We start from the raw sequence: 22261 nt of genomic DNA, 5'->3' as shown, positions 1-22261 counted from the left end.
CAAAACACATTAAATTCCTGTTATGGTACTAAAACCAAAAAAGAGAACTTGTGTATCGTAGAGTTTCCATGGAAGATGTGAATCCATAGCACAGTGAGGCCCATGTAATGGGATTTATTATACTTTTTATGTGGGAACAATATTTCCAGGGCTTTTAGGTGCATTTCTTACAAAGGCTTTTCCTTGTACTAAAATACAAAAAGACGCAGGAAGTTCAGTAACCCTTCAAGTAATAGCTTAGATCACCCATATTTCTGCATGAGAAAGCATGTATAAGAAAGAAGTGTAACTACTATAAACTCTTGCACGAAATAATGTAATCATGTTCAACTTGGTAAATTTTGGCATGCTGTCCATTTCTTTCCTGCATTTCTTAGTAAACCATCATTTTCTGTCTCTGCTGTTTACAGGAATACATTTTATTTCAAAAGCAAGATTTTTCTTGGCATTCAACTCACCCATGACTTTATTGTCAATTTTTTTATGTTATAACTCAACTTTTTGTGTGGCTAAATGGCTGAGGCTCTTTTATGTCGCTTTATTTCCCCCCATCAAGCGTTCTGACCACTGCCATCAAAATCTGATAATAAATGAAGATTTCTCCCACAGCGGACCTCTTATAACCATGGCAACTCCATCAGCAGCTAATGGCCACATTGCAAAAATGCTTTGGAAAGGACGACTTCTCACACTGCTGTAGTACAAATGTCCTTTTCTTACCTTTTCTCCATAATGATACTAGCAAACCACCTCACAAGCAATTATTGCTTTGCCATGCACATGTGAGGCCACTTTTGTAAAAAATCAAGAAAGTAGAAGAGAAACCACAAATAAAAAAGAAAGGCCTATCTGAATGGACAGCACTAAAGTAGGGAAGCATGCGTGGTTTAGGAGCATTAAGAATGCTGCTAATTTGGATCATGCACCATAGACTTGTACACTGGAAACCTATGTAATTTTATTAACCAATATCACCCAATAAATATAATTTTACAAGAATAAAAAATTATGTTTCTACTCATTTACAACTGAATTAATGCAGTTATTGCTCCTTAATAATTTGAGGGTTTTTTGTTGCCATCTCTCCACCCCACTATCAACCAAAGAGGTTTTCTAGAATGTTTGTTTAGATTTCGTAGTATTTTTCTCTCTAACAATAGGTCACTCTTAGGTAAAGCAGCTTTGTGCATCTGTGTCAAGTACTACTGTACTTGTTTCCATAAGATGGACAAAAACACTCTTCTATGTGCCCTTGAAAGAACCCAGTGCAGGATCAGTGTGTGGGTCTTCAGCCCATCTTGTACGTATCCCATGGTGCCAGAACAGTAAGTCCTGCATTAGCCCTTCTGTCAGACACTGAAAAACCCTCTGGCTTCCTTGTTTATAAGGTAGACCAAAACAAGTTTCTAATGTAGACATTTTTCCTGGGTGCCTACCCTGGAGATGCCTATTAAAACAAAGGCGGATGTTCTCCACTTTAATTCCCTGTTACAGAAATAACATTCAACCAGATATCTCTATCTGTCGACCTACCTACTTACCTGTCTACTTCTTTATAAATACATATGCATGGAAAGGGACTCCCCAAATCCCAAAGAATTCAGAGCTTGAGTTTTTTCTTTTCAATTTTCTGTCAACTATCAATTGATGGATTAAAATTCAGCATCAGTCTTCAAATATGGGTTTGTTTGGTGGCATCTACATTGACATTAGGTACATTCCATCAATGTAAATAATCAGGTCCTTCTGAAGGTTTCAGAACTCAACGGTTTATGTAGGGCTGACCTAAGAGTAGGGATGTACCAGACCGCAGAGCAAGCACCAAAGCTAATTTTCACAAACCATTATTACCATTTGAATTTACATCATCCAAAATCATTTTGAACTCTTCCCAAAGGTATTCTCTCTATATAAAAACCTTTTAATCATGCAGGTAGTCTTAGGAGTTAAGACCTTTGTAGATTTGCATCAGAGCTCTACTTCTTTCTGCTGAGAAACTATGGGCAAGTTACTCTAACTTAATGTCAAGACACTGATTTGTAAAACCAGTGCACTAATAGTTCCCCCTCAGAGGAAGCCTGGAAGAAGAGCTTACTTAACACATATGAGAGCACCAAGCCCTGCACCTGAAGAAGACTAAACACTCATGAATGGTTTTTCCCTTTTCTTTCCCATCATCTTCTCCTTTTCCTTAGAATTAGTCCTGAGATGAGGCTCCTACTTCTGACTTACATATCAGTCACTGAAGCCATTTTATAAGTATATCTGGTAAGGTAAGACAAGTGAACTATAGATATGGTAAGATTGTCTGTGGTGACTTTTTTTTTCCATGATCAAATCAAATGTTATAAAATTGGATAATATATATAAGATCATTACCATAAATGCCCTTCCCCACAGTTTCTCCCACATAAAATTAAATTTAAAATCACAAAACATTATTTCCTCTGTGAACTCTTTCACCAATTTCCAACAGTGGGATGAACTTGGAGAATCCCATTACAACAGTCCAGACCATAGACTGTGGCCTGATCTTGTTTCTTAGTGATGGGAGTGTATCATGCTAGTAAGAAAACACAAATTGTGATAAATAAATATGTTAGGATGTTCCATAGAAAAAGCTTATTTTAAATCTTTTTAAAGGCAAACCTCAGAAAAAAATTTGAACAGAAAACATTGCAAAGCATTGATTCTTGCTCTGACATAGAAACTTTTGTTCTTTAGAAGGTACCAGAATAAATCTGAAGATTTAAGTAAAATATTTTGTGTGGGTAAAAAAGCAACACTAAAATAAATAAATAAATCTTTGCCACCAACTCATTTTGAACTTCAGTCATCCAAGTACAGTGCTGCTGCAATATGCCACTATGCATATAACTTTCAGAAAAAAACAGTGAAGTTTGAGTACTGAAATACTCCTGCCTGTCATCTTAAGACCGAGATGCATTGTCAAATTGCAAGCAAGCATTGTCAAATCAGAATTCATGGCTGCTGGCTTAGTCAGAGGCAAAGTCTGAATGATGAGTTGGAGAGGAAAATATAAAAGACCAAAGGAAAAAGAGTGTTGTTCTATAAGTAAATTGAATCTCTATACAATTCACCATATTTCTAAGAGCACATTTGACTACATGAAGGAGTCACTATGTTTATCTAACAGTCTTGGACTGTAGTTATTTAAATAAAATATTTTTCCTTTGTGTCATTAACTCAGTCTCTAATACTTTAGGCAAACTGAAGAAAGTGATGTGTATAAAACCAACAATTTACTTTCTACGTATATATTTTTTTCATTCAGAAGTCAAATCTTTTCTAAGAAGAAGAAATAAAATTACCAACTATTTAAGCCTTTTCATTTCCCATTTAAGACTCCATAGTATATTAAAAAAACTGATGTTGCCTTTTTGGGAAGTATACTTTTCCCTGAATTAATCGATGTAACTCATGTTCTTTATAAAAGCAATGGAACTGTTACCAGCTCAAATTATGATTTAAAGTATAATAGGCATTGAATGGTAGGTTTCCTCAGAGAACATAATCACATTTTTCCACGGAAATGCTGTCATTACCTAGTCAATAAAATAATGTTTTCTCTGTATTAACCCATTTGGTAGAAACCAGTTCACTATACCCATATGACCAACCACATGACCACTATAGTGAAACCCATGTGACCTCTAGAGTGAAAACCTAAAATTAGTTACTGTGTTCTAAGGTAAGTATTAAGGAACAGTAAATTTTTCTTTTTTTGCATTTGTTTTTTTTTTGTTGTTGTTGTTTGGGATGACATTCACTGACATATGCCTAGCATTCTGTGTAGAAAAAATATTTTTTAATTTAGAATCATCTGAGTGCTGAGATCATATTTCTATTTCTAAAAAATTATGGAGGGCATTGATTATCTCTGGGAAAATTTTATTTGCTAAACATATACAATTATACCCCGAAAAAATCACCTTTCTGAGAGGTTCCTGAGGTCTTGGCTGAAGTTACATGACAATGTTTATTTAGCACACAGCAGATACTCAATAAATAATAAGTGAGTTGGTGTGTATAACTTAATAAAAATGTTGCTTATTTTTTAGGAACTAATATAACCCTTGCTCATGCAATTCTTGTACCAAGCCCAGGAGACATGCTTTATTATTATCGTCTTCTTACAAGGGAGGACATCAGAGCAAAGAGAAGTTGTTTGTCCAAAACCACACAGCTATCAATAGTGAAACCAGATTTTGAAGCAGGAATTCTGATTTCTGAGTCCATGTCTTCATTCCCGTTAACCATGCTGCCTCTGTATGATTTTTTGCTGGAGTTAATCCTGCTCAAAGGACAGTTTGATTTTTCCACATCAGGCTTCTTAAATTCAGTCTAATGGGGCTTCGAAAATAACTGTGGTCTCACCCCTTTCACTTGATCTTCTCTGCCAGTGAGAAGGACACAGTCCTATTTGGCTTTTTTTTTTAGTAGTTTGGAATATTTGTACTAAATATAAGGAAATAGAAGCCTGATGGGAAGGCAGAGCTCTGATTTTCAGGCTGTGTTTATGATAAGCCTGAAGGTTAGGTCTTTATTATTGCCTAAATTTGTCCCCCCAAAATCAGTGAGCCCAACAACTGAGACTGTGGGTGAGCTTTGATTTAAGAACTTAAAAGATCCATCAGAGCATCATCACTGAGGTAATTAATTGAGCTTTGGGCTCAGACAAATTTGGGGCCATGTCCTTACATTGCCATTTACCATCATATGTGGCCTTGGGCACATTATTAATCTCTCAGCACCTAATGATCCTTCACTGTAAAATGAAGTTAATAGTGTGATTTCTTGGAGTTATTTGAAGAATTGTGTACATGGGGTCATAGTAAAGCCTAAAAAATGTTATTTCTTTTTCTTTTATAGAGATGCTATTATGACTAAAATTACATTTCCAAGTAAAATGACAGCTTCGTGACAAGTTATTCTCACAAATTTCTGAAAAGAATTTTTTGGGATACAAAAGATTTTGTGAAAAGTGACTTTATATACATGTTCTCCCTTTCTATACATATCTATAGGGGACAGAGTGGGTTGTCATTACACTATGTTCTATATCTTAAATCCCTACCATTAGATTTGAATTTAGATAAAAGCACAAATGGCATTATCACCAGAAGGTCGAATTTAAAATGTTTAAATTTCCATTAACATATTAAACATAAATTAAACATTTCAAATTATTTAACTCAGTAAATTATAAATGTCACCTGCAAAGATATTTTTATTAATGTATCCCCCAGTTGGGCTATTTTTTAAACATTGTATCTCTCAAGAAAACTAAATGTATCCAGTAATATTTAATTTGGTGCTAATTTTATTTTATTAAAATCATCTATACATATATAGTGAAGTTTCTTATCAGCATGAAATAACTAATGTTGCCATACTTAGTTGATATAATTCCAATAAAAAGCACAAAACACATTCACTCATCTTTATAGTCCCCTTGTAATTTAATTGCTGTAGACTATTTACTGTTCATCTATATTTCATTTATATCCCTTATAGAAGATCACACATCCCAGTTTTATTAACCTCAGGTGTGAGGTTAATATGTTTTAACCAAAAATATGAGCAGACTGGATTTTGTCAATTCAAAGCTTTAAGAGAGAGTCTTGAGCTGAAACCTAAAGGATTAGTGAATAATATCCAAGCAAAGAGTGGAGAGAAACTATTCTAGATACAGGAAACAGCATGTGATGAGCCTTTGGAAAGAGACTGTAAAATTCTGACCTTTACCTCAGTGTAATCTTCTCAGTGAGAAGACCATTGGAGAAGGATAAGATAACAATGAGGGACAAGGCTACAGTGCTAGGAAAGGAGGTCAGATCACACAAGCTTGTTGGTTCCGTCAAGGATTTCTTCTTTTAAACCAAGTGCAGTGTGAAGCCACATAAGGGTTATAAGCACAGAAATGACATGATATGATTTAGATTTGTTAGGAGCCCTCAGGATTTTTGTGCAGAGAAAATTGGGCAGCGAGGTAATGGAAACTTTTAGACCAGATGAAAATCGAATGTGATAGCCCAGGGTGGAATTGATAGTGACTTGACCCCCAGCAATGACTGTGGGGAAACAAGAAGTGGATGGATGTTAAATATATATAAGGCCACATTAATAGATGCTGAGTAGATTTATGTCTAACAGATTACTAATAGAATGTGAAGGTGGAAGAAGAAGGAGCAAAGGGTACCTTGTGCTTCCTGATAAAAAGATTGCGTGAAGAGAGATTTCATTTATGGCAAAGGGACCAATTGGAGATGCACTCAGTTGGAGAAGATCTAGTATATTCAGACTGAGGACATAAGGCAGAGAACCCAATGGGCACTTGGTGCTTAGAGCAGCAATCTATTCAGGTGACATAAATTTGTGATTTATCAACATGTCAGTGGTACTTAAAGCTATGAGAATGAATGAGATTATTTAGCAAAAGAGTACAGAAGGACAGAAAACCACCTAGGACCCAGATTTAACGCTAACCTTTAATCCAAGAGAGGAAGAGAAATGTGACAGAAAGACTGAAAACAACAGAAAGTTTTAATCAAAATGATGTAGTTTCTTCCCACTAGACAGCACTTGAGTCTCTAGTTCCGAAGCTATAGTATTGGTTATTTTCCTAGAGGAGAGAAACTTCCTAGGTCCTGCACCTGGGTCAGTGGTGGAGCAGCCTAGGCAGATGGTGAAGGGGAAAAAGGCAGTTGCCCAATAGGGCTTGGGGAAACTTCAGCTACTTCACAGTTGTTACTTAAGACCAGAACATTCCTTTATTGCCCATGATGCTGCAGAAAAGACATGTACTGTCGTCACTCTGTATGTTTAAACTCTGTTTATCTTCTTCTAGAAACTACACTAGCAATTTGAGTCACTGCCACAAAGTAGGTACGATTTCTTCAACAACACCCTTATGGTCCAAAAAGTGATCTCTACAGAAATCATCTTGCTTTTTCCCTCCTCATGCTACATAGAGGCAGGTGCTATCAACTTCCTCAAACTTCCCACACTACCTGTAGTTCATGACTGGCCCCCTCAGTGGGGGTATAAAATTCCAAAAGGGAAAAAATAACACTGAGTTTACCCATTTTTAGGGATAACAAATTAGACATAGAGTTTCAAGTCTGGTGACTTAACTGTCCCTGACTTGATACATACTTGAATACATGCTTTGAAGGACTCCTAACTTGGAGAAAGAGTAGTCACTGTTCAAAAAATAAGATAAAAACAAAAATGATGCCAACTCCTCTGTCTAACCCAGCTACATTGGCAGCAACTTGTAACAAATGTATTAGGCGATTCATCCAGTGGGAAATACAGGGTCTGGCACAAATAACACCCCCTTTTTCTTTCAAAATCCCAAGATTGTAATTCTCTAGTAAAACAGCATCTCACTCAAGCATACCATATGACATTTTAGGTGAAATGTTCAAATTAAACTATCAATTATTATACCCATATGATTTCTTTACCAACCGCACTCAAGCAGGCCTTATTCTGCCAGACCCTGTATGCTGGTGATTGCCTTCGACCCTGACTTCACTGAAGCTTATGATGTCTCTGATTTTCCCTTGGTTTTACTGACTCATTTCTCTGCCAAACCCTGCTCTAGCCTCCTTTCCCTAGAGAGAAGCATCAAAGAATGCAAATCATAATGCCTAATAAATTCTGAGAGCTTAACAACAAATATTAGTCCTTTTATTCTGCTCATCTGCAAACCTGGATCCCACCTTTTGGTTGACCTGATTGCTTTCCTAATTCTGAGCTGGGTATAAATGCGAACGACAAAAGCCATTCTCAGATTCACTCTTTCATGGAATAGTTATAAGAACTCTATAAAATTCACCTTCATGAAAATGCCATCCTATCCTTCGTTCAGGCAGGAATTTTCTTGAAATGTAGGCTTTAAAGTGATTTAACCTGATTGAGGCTTTATTGATTAAAATACTTCAGAGCTCAGGGCAGCAACCTCCTCTTCCAATAAGCTAGGCAGAGCCCTGGGGAGCTGTTGGGAAACAGTCTGTCCACCCTCTGCATTCTGTATACACTTGGCTTCCTAATCCATGTAGAGTAGATGTTTCCTTTGGACACTTGTATTGTCCCCAATCATTTCTCTTTAAAAACAACAACAACAAAAACCTTTAAGAGGTATTATTTAGTCTTGCTACTGAAGTTCCTATAGTCCCAGTCTCAGATGTTTTAAGATATATTATAGAAATAGAGTGCTTATTACCTATGTTACCATCACACAACTATCTTACTGTCCACCCAATGTAAGACTTAAACCAAAAAATGCTTGAATTTTCTTCTTTAAATCTAAAAGCACATTTTCACCGAGTCATCACACATAAATTTCTAACAGGATACAGTGATAAACCACTTTGATATATAGTTTTGTATAATGGAAAGGGGCAAGGGGAAAGACAATATTTTTTTGCATTTTTTTATTGTCGTTCAGGTACAGTTGTCTCCATTTTCTTGCCACCACTTCCCCCACCCCACCTCCCACCTTCAATCCATGCCCCCTTTGGCTTTGTCCATATGTCCTTTATACATGTTCCTCAGTCACCCTTTCCTTCCCTTCCCCCTTTATTCTCCTCCCCCCGCCCCTCTGGTTACTACCACTTTGTGCTTTATTTCAACGTCTCTTGTTATATTTTGCTTGCTTGCTTGTTTTGTTGATTAGGTTCCATTTACAGGTAAAATCATATGGTATTTGTCCCTCACCACTTGGCTTATTTCACTTAGCAGAATACTCTTCAGTTCCATCCATGCTATTGCAAAGGGTAGGAGATCTTTTCTTTCTGTTGTGTAGTATTCCATAGTGTAAATGTACCATAGTTTTTTTTTATCTATTCATTTGCTGATGGGCATTTAGGTTGCCTCCAGCACTTGGCTATTATAAATTGTGCTACTATGAACATTGGGGTGTGTAGATTCTTTTGAAGACTGGGCGATTCGGGATTCTTAGGGTATAATCCCAGCCATGGAATTGCTGGGTCAAAAGGCAGTTCCGTTTTTAGTTTTCTAAGGAAATTCCATGCTGTTTTCCAGTGGCTGCACAAGTCTGCATTCCCACCAACAATGTACTAGAGTTCCTTTTCTCCACAACTTTGCCAGCACTTAACTGTTTGTTGATTTGTTTATGATGGCCATTCTGACTGGTGAGAAGTGGTTATCTCGTTGTGGTTTTAATTTGCATCTTTCTGATGGCTAGTGATGTTGAACATCCTTTCACATGTCTCTGAGCCCTCCGTGCGTCCTCCTTAGAGAAGTGTCTGTTCAGATCCTTCGCACACTTTTTAATTGGATTGTTTGTCTTCCTGGAGTGGAGTCATGTGAGTTCTTTATATATTTTGGAGATTTTTATATCCCTTGTTCTAGGGGACATATCAGTAAAAATATTGCTGCATGGAATATCTGAAATTTTCCTGCCTATGTTCTGCTTTGGGACTTTTATGGCTTATATTTAAGTCTTTTATCCATCTTGAGTTTATTTTTGTGTATAGTGTAAGTTGGTCATCAAGTTTCATTTTTCTGCATGTAGCTGTCCAGATCTCCCAACACCGTTTGTTGAAGAAACTATCTTTACTCCATCTTATCTTCTGTCCCTTTTTTCAAATATTAATTGACCATAAAAATGTGGGTTTATTTCTGGGCTCTCTATTGTGTTCTATCATCTACATGTCTGTTCTTATGCCAGTACCAGACTGTTTTGATTACAGTGGCCTTGTAATATAATTTGATGTCAGGTATTGTGATCCCTCCTACTGTATTCTTTCTCAAAATTGATGTGGCTATTTGGGGTCACTTATGTTTCCAAATACATTTTTGATATGTTTGTTCTATATCTGTGAAATGTGTTGTTGGTCTTTTTATTATTTTTTAAATTTATTTAATTATTTTTAAGTACAGTTTTCTGTCTATTACTCCCATCCCATCCCACCCCCCATGCTCCCATGTCTTTTAATAGAAATTGCACTGAATCTATAAATTGCTTTGGGTAATATGGACATTTTGATGACGTTAGTTTTTCCAATCCGTGAACACTGTGTATGTTTCCATTTGTTTGTGTCTTCCTTGATTTCTTTTTTCAGTGTTGTGTAGTTTTCTGAGTACAGGTCTTTTACTGCCTAAGTTAGGTTTATTCCTAGGTACTTTGTTTTTCTTGTTGCTATATCAAATGGGATTTTTTTCCTGATTTCTGTTTCTGATATTTCATCATTGGTGTACAAAAATGCCTTCAGTTTCTGAACATTGACTTTGTATCCCACTGCTTGGCCAAATACACTTAGTAGGTTGAATAGTTTTTTTGGTGAAGCCTATAGGGGTTTCTATGTACACTATCATGTAATCTGCAAACAATGACAGTTTTACTCCCTCCTTTCCAATTTGGATGCCTTTTATTTATTTTTCTTGTCAGATCTCTGTGGCTAGGACTTTCAATACTATATTGAATAGAAGTGATAAAAGAAGACATCTTTGTCTTTTTCCTGACCTTATTAGGAAGGCTTTTTAGTTTTCGCTCATTGAGTATGATGTTGGCTGTAGGTTTTTCATATATGGCCTATAATATGTTGTAGAATGCTCCTTCTATTCCCACTTTGCTGAGTGTTTTTATCAAAAATGAGTGCCTTCCCTTATCAAATAGATGCTTTTTAGACATCTATTGATATGATCATGCAATTTTTGTTTTTCTCTTGTTCATGCCATGTATTACATTTATTGATTTGTGAATATTGTATCATCCTTGCATCCCTGGACTGAATCCCATTTAACCTTGATGTATGAACATTTTAATGCATTGCTGGATGCAGTTTGCCAATATTTTGTTGAGAATTTTAGCATCTATGTTCATCAGCTACAGTGGTCTGTAGTTTTCTATCTTTGTTGTGTCTTTTTTCTGGTTTTGGGATTAGGATGATGCTGGCTTCATAAAGAGTTTGGGAGTCTTCCAACCTCTTGGATTTTTTAGAATAGTCTGAGAAGGATAGGGGTTGGTTATTCCTTGAATGTTTTGTAAAATTCTCCTGTGAAACCATCCAGTCCAGGACTTTTATGTGCCAGGAGTTTTCGGATTACTGCTTTGATTTCACCAGCTGTTACTGGTCTATTCATGCTTTCTGCTTCATCTTGATTCAGTTTTGAAAGATTATATTTTTCTAGACATTTGTCATTTCACTCAGATTTTCAAATTTCTTGGAATATAGTTGTTCATAGTAATTTCTTACAAGCCTTTGTATTTCTGTGGTATCAGTTGTAATTTCTCCTTTTCCATCTCTGATTTTATTTATTTGGGTCCTCTCCCTTTCTTTCTTGATGAGTCTGATTAAAGACTTGTCCATTTTGTGTATATTTTCAGAGAACCAGCTCCTGGATTTGTTGAACTTTTGAATTGTTCTTTTAGTCTCTATGTCATTTAATTCTGTTCTGATCTTGATTATTTCCTTCCTTCTACTTAGTCTGGGCTTTGTTTGTTGTTTTTCCTCCAGTTCTTGGAGATGTAGGGTTAGGTTGTTCATTTGAAGTGTTTCTATCTTTTTTAGGTAGGCCTGTATCACTATAAACTTCCCACTCAAGACTGCCTTTGCTGTGTCCCATAGGTTTTAGACTGTTGTACAGTCATTTTCATTTGTTTCTAGAAACTTTTTTATTTTTTTCTTGATCTCATTATTCACCCATTTACTGTTTAATAGCATGCTATTCTGTCTCCATGAGTTTGAATGTTTTTGAGTTTTTCCTTGAGGTTGGTTTCTAGTTTCAAGTATTTGTGGTCCAAGAAAATGCTTGATGTGATTTCAGTTTTCTTAAATTTGTTGAGGCTTCTTTTGTGTCCTATTATGTGGTCTATCTTTGAAAATGTTCCGTGTGCATTTGAAAAGAATATATATTTTGCTCCTTGGAAGGAAAAGTTATATATGAAAAGACTCTATATGTGTGTGTGTGTGTGTGTGTGTGTATAAATTAAGTCTATTTGATAATGCATTGTTCAGTTTCACAATATTCTTGTTGATATTATGTTTAGAAGATCCATTTTTGAAGTTGGGGTGTTAAAACCCCCTTACTATAATTGTGTTGCTGTCTGTATCTTTCTTAGAGTCCTCCAAGATTTTCCTTATATATTTGTGTGCTCCTAATTTAGGTGAATATATATTTACAATGTTTATGTCTTCTTGATGGATTCTTCCCTTGAGTATTATGAAGTGTTCTTCTGTGTCTCTTTTTATGGCTTTTGTTTCTAAGTCTATTTTGTCTGATATAAGTATTGCAACCCTGACATTTTTTTCTGTCCATTTGCTTGGAATATTTTTCCCCAACCCTTCAAGGAAAGACAAAATTTAAATTCTAAGGCCCTGAATTCCAATCTTGGAAATATTTTATATTTAAGTGATCTTAAGTATTCTGAGCTTCAGTTTAATTTTCTCTTCTGTACTGCTTAGATGCAATAAGTGGCTGTGAAGCTGAAGTAAATTAACATATATGAAAACAGTAAAAATGATTATGCATCTGATTATTGATAATTTAGTGATTTTATTATTTCAATAAAAATTTCTGTGTTGAGGCTGATTTTATTTCTCAGCCACACTTAACTCAAAAGGAAAAGAATGATCTAGATCAGTGGTCTCACACCTGACTGGTTTTACCTGGAAACCTTTAAATATAGAGAGATTCTCAGGCTCGGCTTACCAGTGTTTTGATTCAGTGGACATAGATACAGGCCCAGGAGACTGTATCTTTAAAAGTTTCTTCAGTAAATTGCTGCAGCTTTTTTCAGGGGAAGGTGGCCATGGGTATAAACATTTTACCTTTAGGCCTGGTATTTTTACTTCTAGAAATGTATCTGGCCAATATAGTTGAACAAGTATAGGACATACATACAAGGATTTTTACTGAGGCTTTGTTTATATATTAAAAAAATATTTGGATGTACATCATAAGGAGATTATTAAAATAAATGATAGCATGTCTATAAAGTTGAATGAAATGCTAACATTGACAGATGTTCTTGGCATACATTATTACAAAATTTTTAAAAAATTATGTAACAACTTTATGATAGGATCTTAGTGAAATATAAAAAGTGCTTATAATTTGTATATTCATGGGCGGGTATATAAAAGGCACATGTTGAACTAGTAATAGTGACCAAATCTGAGAAATAGGTTTGGGAAAGAGAGAGAAAAAAGGAAAAGCAGGACTTTTATCATTTATACACAGCATTTTTCCTTATAGCATAAATATATTACTTAAAAAATAATCCCCAAGTGATTCTGATGAGCAGTCATGTCAGGAAAGCTACTGATTAAGAACTGTGTCAATTTTCCCTATCTGCCCTTCTTTATTACTCCACTTATAATTATTTTAAAGCAATTATTTATGGTCCTCTACATTTTATCATCAGTTTCATCACTTAGAACCTTCCTGAATTTTCTTCTATACATATCCTACATATTAATTCATTTGTTCCTCCAGTCTAGGAATGTACACATATACTGAATGCTTATGCCTAGTAAGTGCCAAATGCTATTCCTGGCCCTGTCAACAAACAAAACTATAAGCCCTGTCCTCACTGAGTGAGCATCCTAACATCTCTGAGGGTCAGTCCCTTCATCTGTAAAATGGATGTATTATTAATCACTTTCTCACAGAGTTTTCTAAGAATGAACTAAAGAATGTGTGTGAAGCACTTAGCATATGGTCTGATATCGTAGAAGTACTCAGTAATACTAAACTGCAGTAAATTTTCTTTTATTATTATCTTCATTTTATCATAACCAACTGCTTGATCCAGTGTGAATTTTCTAAGGAACTAATAGCCTATGAATCAGTTTGTCTCCATGAACAAATATTAATTCAAAATTAATCAAAGACCTAAATATAAGATCTGAGACAAGAAATTATAGAAAAGAAAACATAGGTACTAAACTTATGAAACTTGATCTTAGATAACATTTTGTGGATTTGACCAGAAAGGCAAGAAAAGTAAAGGCAAAAATAAATGAATAGGACTATATGAAACTAAAAAGCTTCTGTACATCTAAAGAATCCACAAACAGAACAAAAAAGGTAACCAACCAAATGGAAGATGATATTGCAAACAATGACTCTGACAAAGGGTTAATCTCCAAAATATATAAAGAACCCATATACCAAGCAAACAAAAAATTCAATTAAAAAATGGCCAGAGGACCTGAACAGACACTTCTTCCGAGAAGACATACAAATGCCCTATGGTTGTGTAAAAAGATGTTCGGTCTCACTAGCTATTAGGAAACTACAAATCAAAACTACAATGAGATACAATCTGACACCTTTAAGAATAGCTGTTATCAAAAAAGCAGGTAATAACATGTGTTGAAGAGCTTATGGAGAAAAAGAACCCATATTCACTGATAGTGAGAATATATACTGGTACAGCCACTATGATAAACAGTTTGTCGGTTCCTCAAAAAGGAATGCAGTTACCATATGACCCAGCAATCTCTCTACTGGACGATCTACTCAAAAAAATTTGAAAACACATTAACAAAGATATATGCACCCTATATTCACTGCAGCATTATTCACGGTGGCCAAGATATGAAAACAACCAAAGTGTGCTTGGAAGATGATTGGATAAAGTAGATGCGTTGTCCATATTATATATACTATGGAATACCACTCTGCCATGAGAAAAGATAAAACACTGTCATTTGTGACAACATGGATCAATCCCGAGAATATTATGCTAAGTGAAATAAGTCAGAAAAAGCTTCGAATCATATGATTTATCTCAAATATGGGATATAAAACTGAAATGTATAGACACAGACAACAGTGTGGTGGTTAATGGAAGGAGGGAGGATAGGGGGGTTGTGAAGGATAAAAGGGACCAAATGTATGTTGAGGGAAGATGATTTGACTTTGGGTGGTAGTCACATAGGTCATGTGTCATAAAAATGCACAATTAAAACCTATATAATCTTGTTAACTAATATTAACCCAATAAACTTATAAAAGAAAAAAGTCTACAAAAAGCAAATTTCATCTTAAGAATGTTATTGTTGACCTTGTAAACAATGTTAAATACATCCACTTTGCTAAATTCCAGCAGATTTTAACAGACTTAGAGAAAAAGTGAGTAGAAAAGTCAATAAAAGGAAAAATGTTGGCTCCTAGTTATTTAATACATCTCTAAGCCACAGAAGTATAACTTCCTAGGTTTAACAAAGTACATTACACAGCAGAGGCTGACTCACATTTATAAAAATATATGACATTTTGTTCATGTCAATGAGAATGAGGAATTTCTTTTGGAGATAAGGTATCCAAAGGGCTGTAGGTGGCCCTTTTATCCTAACAGCAGATACTCCAATGAGTGGAAATCACAGTTTGTGAAGCTTGGGAAATAAACTTTCCTCTATATTTGCACTTGATTTTAAAGAGCAAAACATGAGCTAAGCCAGCTTTTCTTCATATTGATTCAGATGCTAAACATAGATGCAGGTTTAACTATTTGATTAAATGTATTGTTTAAAAATGACAATTATATTTGCAATTAAAATGAAGATGAAAATTGCAATTATATATGGTATATTTCTTTTTCTTTTTTATTTTTTGTGGTTGTTGCCATTTACAGAGTTAACTTTTTCAACAAAAGGTAAAAGACATTAAGCATTGATTATTATCAGACTTCCTGGAGTGGTCCCCAGTTAGCCTCCCCTGTGTTCGCATCAGGGGCTTGATTGTCTGATTCTGTTAGCTCTGAAGAATCACCGAGGTAAATGGAGCTACTGCAGTTAGTGTAACAATGAGAAACAGGTAATTTTTGTACCAAAGAACCAGAAAATTCTCCTCATATAGATACACATCTTTGGTATATTCTAAATGCTAATTTTTAAAACTGAAAAAAGTAAAATGCAAGCAGAATCCTCAAGTTCCTGAATCATAAAAATCCTTTTTGTGGAAGAAGGAGGAAGTTATAAAATATTCACTTAACAAATATGTGTTGTGTAACAGTACACCTAGTCCTCACACTGGGAAATAACCACAAAAACTAATACAGTGCAATGCCTGCCCTTAAAGAACTGTGCTATTGCTGTCAGAGTCACATAAATCTATGGCGTAAGAATGCTTTACTTCACACCTTATTTATGGTACCTTAACTGAGTTACTCCAGTGACGGGGATAAATGTCACGAAGCAGGACAGTCAAGTCTCCCTACATGCACAGGTCAAAAGACATTTTTTCTGTAAATTTTTGAACTGCGGGTTATATATTTGGGTTGCAATCTTTCTCAGGAATGATTGTTTAAGGGAATGTTTTCAATCCTGAATTTGGTCTCAGAAGGACTGCCAAGATTCAGAAAGTACAAAGCATTGAATGAAAAAGAAAGACAAAGCATTTTGGTAGTCGTGACAGTTTTGTTTTATGTTTGTTGTGAGCATCGTTTATACCAACCAATAAGGTATATTGCAAAGGTGACTTTAACGTTCTTTTCAGACCATTTTTGTCACATAGGAAGGCTATTTCATTTGCTCAGTTTAGTAATTAAAATGGACTTGGAGGTCTGGTGGTTATATTCATTGTAATTGTATTCATTAGTCAACCATGTTTCTCACCTAAAAATTTCCTAAGAAATTACTTCTTTTTAATAGATGTAATTTTGGGCAAATATTAACAAAAAAGTCACAGATGTTTTACAAAAGGTTGGAGAAGAACTTTTTTCACTCTTACCTTGTTTGGGTGTATGTGTGCATATTATAGAAGACAAGAGTCTAGTCTATTTAAACTAAATCTAGCAAAAGGCACATAATGCTTTTTATAGCCAGAGGAGAAGAGGGTTGAGGTGAGGTAGAAGTGGGTAAAAGGCAGTAAATGGGAATGGAAAGAGACCTGACTTTGGGTGGTAAGCACGCCGTGAGGTATGCAGATGATGTTTCACTGACGTGTCCACTGGAAACCTGCATGGTTTTATTCATCAATGTCACCCCAATAAAGTCAGTAAATAAAAACTTTAGAAATAAAATGTATTGGGGTGATAAGGGTTCATAAAATTGAAGCTACTGTTTTCTACATGAATGGCACTTTGCTGATGAAAACGGGGCTCTTTCATGGAATCATGAGAAAAGCATCGCACAGATCCCTGCATGGGAAATTGTGCTGTGGCAAGATTTATTCAGGTGAAAATAGAAGGCCACTTCATGGCCCATCTTCATCCATCCTGCCATGGGAAAATTTTAACTAGGTCCTCAGTAAGACCCAAACAAAGAGCAGTGTCCAGAGTTTCTGTTTCATATTAAGCTTAGTCCTTTGGAGTCCACGAGTGGCTGCCAAATGATCTTAGCCCCTATCCAGATAGTTTAGTGGCTCAGCTACTATACCCAGGCTCCCTCCTGGAGCCCGTGTTTGGAGTCCAAGTAGCTGCTAGACCTACGTGGTTACTATGGAGAAAAGTGCAAGCAAATGCGGCAAGAATGTATTCCTGGGGCAGAGGGGTGTGCAGAGAGAGGGAAAGAAACTCCTTTGTTTAGTTGGACTATATTATCTTGGGCTTGGAATGAAAAAGGAAGCTTTTAAAAACAACCAGTCAACTACCCAAGCTTTCTCAGATTCTGATGGGTCTACCACCTAGTTGGGCTGACAGGCCTCAATGGTCAAGCACGACCCCCTGTGCCATTTTTTACTTCTACTTGGCATGGGCTTACCTCTTCCCATTCCCCCTCTCACCAGACAATCTTGAACCAGAAAGCAGGCAGTGCTCCTGGGGAGATTTCCTGTCCACTCCTAGGATCAATTCTCTTTGGGGGGGCAATCCCCTGGAGTGTGTAAATGGGTCTGTAAATGCTGTAGCTTCCTGGTAAAGTGATGCTCCTTGGCCCATTATGTTCAGCAATGTCTGATTACCTCTGCCTCCTTTCCTTTACTAATAACTAGCTATCTGCCTATCGTAACAGCACCACCATCAAACCATTATTGAATTCCAAACGCAGCTTCATTCTTTACTTTCTTCAACTCTCATCTTCTATCAATGTCAAGTTACAGTAATTAACTACATTATTACATAGCAAACTGAATAAATAGCCTCTGGTCCTAAAATAAAATAAAAATACTCCCAAAATAAAATAGAAAATAAATAAATAAAACGTGACATGGCATCAATTAGAACTGATCATCACACTTTTTGAAACATTTATCATAAGTCCTGTTACTCCACTGGAATAAAGTTGGAAGCAATTGTTCAAGAGCATGTAATTTAATTGGAAGTAAAATCATGCCTCTGTCTATAACACCCCTTCCATTCTGCTTCATTTAATTTAACTATGAAAACAATTTTAAAGTCAGAATACTGCTCCAAAACACATATGTATCTCCTCTGACCCCTGAAATTTTCTTCATGAATCAAATACCATTATTGTGAACTCCACAAATTACATATGTGTTGCTATTACATTTGTGTTATTGTTTGATTGTTGCCAGTCTTCACCAATGGGATATAAGGTTGGTGAGGGTAGAGACCATCTTCTGTTGCTTATTATTTTTCTCCAATACCAGCTTAGGCCTGGCATGTAGTAGCTGCTCATAATTGTTTGTTAAATAAACTTTATGACCTATAGGGCACTTTGAAAAAAGTAGACAATCACCATTTGACTTAGTTTTGTACTTTTTATAAAGACTAATCACCTTATGTACACAAAAACTGTTGTACATATCTTTTCCCAAGTAATGTTATACACAATGTAAAATGTTCTAAGTTGTTTGAAGACATAGCATACTAAAAATCAGAGTGAATTTGTTATAGTATCAAGTGCAAAATTTATTAATACTATTATATTTGAAATCATTTATTTTAAAGGCATTCAAAAAGATTAAAACACCTCCTTAATTCTTACACTGTCACCATAAGGTAAGTACTATTTTTAAGTTGCAGAGCAGATGTTTATAATCAAAAGAAGAGACTATTTGGTTCCGTTGGTTTTTGGATTAGTAAATTTTTTTTGGGGGGGGGGATATGACATCAAACAACTTAAGGACATTGTAATAAATGCCTAGAAAAGGTAGTAAATATAAAAAAGTGTTACAACCGAAAGTTATTTACCAGCAAGAGTAGATGAGCTTTTTAAATTAGCCACAATTACACCAAGAAAGGATTTGAGTTTGTACTGTAGTTTGACTGGTTGAGAGACTGTGCAGGGCTGCTGCACCGTCTGCCTAGAGCACGCCACTGTCTCATAACTTGGTTACGGATGTACACGTGGACGAGAAAGGGCATCCACCCTGAAAACCTCAAATATTGTGTGTGGCCAGCCGTTGACTTGTGGGTTTTTCAAATGTAAATTATTTACTCCTCATGAAAAGTAACATCAATGGAATGTTTTCTACCCAGAAAAATTTCATAAGACTTCACAAACTGAAAGGCAGAATAGAATTTCGAAACAAGAACCTCTCTGCATCATTCAGATGATTCCTTGGGGAGTTTGGAGGAGCTACTTGTAATTAGTTGGAACATGTCTTTAGCCAGGAGTCTAGAGTCCCTTTTGCCAGCAAGAAAAATGTGTAAAAGCACTAAATGATTACAGGAATCTCAACCAAGATTTTGTTTAAAGTACGTACATAAGATAGAAAGCATACTTTCCTTACAATTCCCTATGGTTTTTCTTCATTTGTAGTGTTTTAACTCCTCAAAATAGCTTCAGTGTGTGCCCAGTGATTCATTCTTCTTTTTGCAAGGTTGGCATGATATTAAGCCTAACGGAAACAAGGGGACAAGACAAGGAGGAGCACTGGATTACTTTTCTTGTTTTGTTGTGGTTTTTTTCCACGATAAAGAAGACCCAAGAGGAAACATTAATCATTTCAATAAACATTTTTTATTTTCATATATTATTGTAGTAGTCAAGAAGGTTTGTCAAGTAATGATTGCAGGTACAGCTATAGTCACATTTGGCCTCAACTCAAAGTGTTACCTTTATCCCAGTGATTGTCCTTATTTTATTATGTATGTTAGGTCTATTACATGGGGGCCAGAATGCCAATATTTCATTCTTCCTTCAGGGTGTGAGTGTGTGCGTGTGTGCACGCACGCATGTGTGTGTGAGAAGTAGGGTCACAGAGAGAGAGGTAGCTAACATTTTAAAAACCATTTCAGTTTTGTTTTATTTTTGTTACTTAAAATTTGCTCTTTGGTATGGTTAGAATGTACTAATTTTCGGATACAAGATTTTTAGAAGATGGACTGAATTATGAGACATCAAAGTTGCAAAATATAAGGGAACTGATCATTTACAAAGTGAGGCATGGACCAAGAAGTAGGGAGAAGTGTGTTTTGAATGATTTTTCAAGGGGAAAATAAAAATTAGTGATTGACTAGAAAACAATATTAATATTTATGCTTCATAGAGTTGGCCTGTCAGTCATCTGTCTTTTTTTTTTTCAATCTTGGAATCTGGTATACAGGAAAGGTCGGTACTGGCACTGAGCTTCCGCCAACCAATGACAGGAACAGAGGGGCAAACTCCAGGAACTGTCCCACCATGGTTATGCTTCTCTGCACAGCATTCTTTCTCCTGAAATGTTCATGCCCCCTTTCTTTCCGCCTCAATAACGTAAAGCTTCCCTGCAAATAGCCACCTCCTTTGTAACACTTTTCTTTGATCACTTTGACCAAGTGATCTCACCCTTCTTCCACAGAGCGAACTAATGATTCTTTAATGAACCTCCACAATGCCCTCTGCGTGCAGGGTTTTTGTTCTCCCTCACCCTGCCAAAAACAAGACACACCAAAAACAACACTCTTTGGCTGTATGATCTTACACAAATCACTCCACTTCCCAGTTCCTGGGTTTCTAAGTATATAAAAGCAGAGATTAAGTTAGTAACAACCTCATAGGCATGGTTTCAGGAGTTATATAAGTAAATCACTGAAAAGTAAATAATGTAGGTAAAGAGATAGGTGCTCAATAAATATGAGAAATGATTAGCAATTATTTCTGCCTAATGCCACCTGTGAGCACATATTATGTAGTTTCCCTCCCTTAGCTTTGCCTTTCATCCAGTGTATTGATTGAATGCACCCTATGTGTAAACTGCTGTGGTAAGTACTGCAGAGCACATAGAGATCCCTAAGATACCATTACCTGACCTAAGGAGCCTGTGGTCCTTTGGAAGAGGTAAAACAAATCACTTCAGTAAAGGAACAAAACAGTCATTAGAAAATTGTAAGCAATCTTCCGGAGAGAATTCAAAAAATAAGTATATCTCTAGTTCCCCCAAACTAGTCTGATTTTTAGAATTCCCTGGAGAAAGTGATGCTTAAGAATACAGATTTCCAGATGTCAACCAAGAACTAATAAGTCAGAGCATCTGTTTTGTAGCCAAGAAAAGGCACATGATTTTGATAATCCTACACGTGGGTAATCCCTAAAATATTCACATGACATTACAAATAAAGGCTTTCTGTTAGAAGTTAACTCTTTGTGTTCTTGGAGTCCAGCCTCCTTTGCAGCAAAATGGCTAAATGCACCAAGAAAGTTGGAATTGTCGGTTAATATGGCACCTGTTATGGCACCTCTCTCGGGAAAATGGTGAAGAAAATTTAGATCAGCCAGCACACCGAGTTCACTTGCTCTTTCTCTTGCAAAATGAAGATGAAGCGGCAAGCCGTTGGGATCTGGTACTATGGCTCCTGCATGAAAAGAGTCACGGGTGGAGCCTGGACCTACCACACCACTTCTGCTGTCCCAGTAAAGTCCGCCATCAGAAGACTGAAGGAATCAAAAGACCAGTAGAAGCTCCACGATGTGAAACATTACTAGCCAGTAATAAAGGGCTTAATTTATGTAACCAAAAAAAGTTAACTCTTTGTGAGAGGATGGAAAGAAGAGAGAGAGATGTCACTTAGGTGAGAAAGTTTCTACCCAGTGGTTTAATCTGCTCAATAAAATGGGAGGCAAGATCTTCTGCTAAGAAGGAAACAGGTAGAAGTGCAGTTCAAAGTCTGGGAAATGTGGAGAAGGTTGCAGGAGTTGCTGCAAGGTGTGTCACAAGAATACCTAGAGGAAGATTACCTCTGGGGTCTATTATGCTATAATACTTCTATCTGGAATTCCCAAGTCACATTTATGCCTGAGCCTGGGTTGTTCTCAAGTCCCCAAAAGCAAATATAAGTGGAAATGCACTGACATTGTCAATAAAGGTAAATTTTTAATACTGCTGATGACAAGATCAAGTACTGTGAATTCTGAGTATATGTTGACAACCT

General features: G+C 36.1%; 1 protein-coding gene and 1 pseudogene across 1 annotated transcript in view; both read left to right on the top strand.

The window, feature by feature from the left end:
* The window catches only part of GRID2 (glutamate ionotropic receptor delta type subunit 2), a 1449169-nt gene that overhangs the window by 1393644 nt on the left and 33264 nt on the right, over positions 1-22261 (top strand). The window lies entirely within an intron of this gene.
* On the top strand, positions 21510-21844 carry LOC118987044 (60S ribosomal protein L37a-like; annotated as a pseudogene).

Source organism: Sturnira hondurensis, unplaced genomic scaffold (assembly GCF_014824575.4).
Source record: "Sturnira hondurensis isolate 20B ecotype Veracruz unplaced genomic scaffold, ASM1482457v3 Scaffold0004998, whole genome shotgun sequence".
Taxonomy (NCBI): domain Eukaryota; kingdom Metazoa; phylum Chordata; class Mammalia; order Chiroptera; family Phyllostomidae; genus Sturnira; species Sturnira hondurensis.
This window is presented reverse-complemented; position numbering and strand designations above follow the sequence as displayed.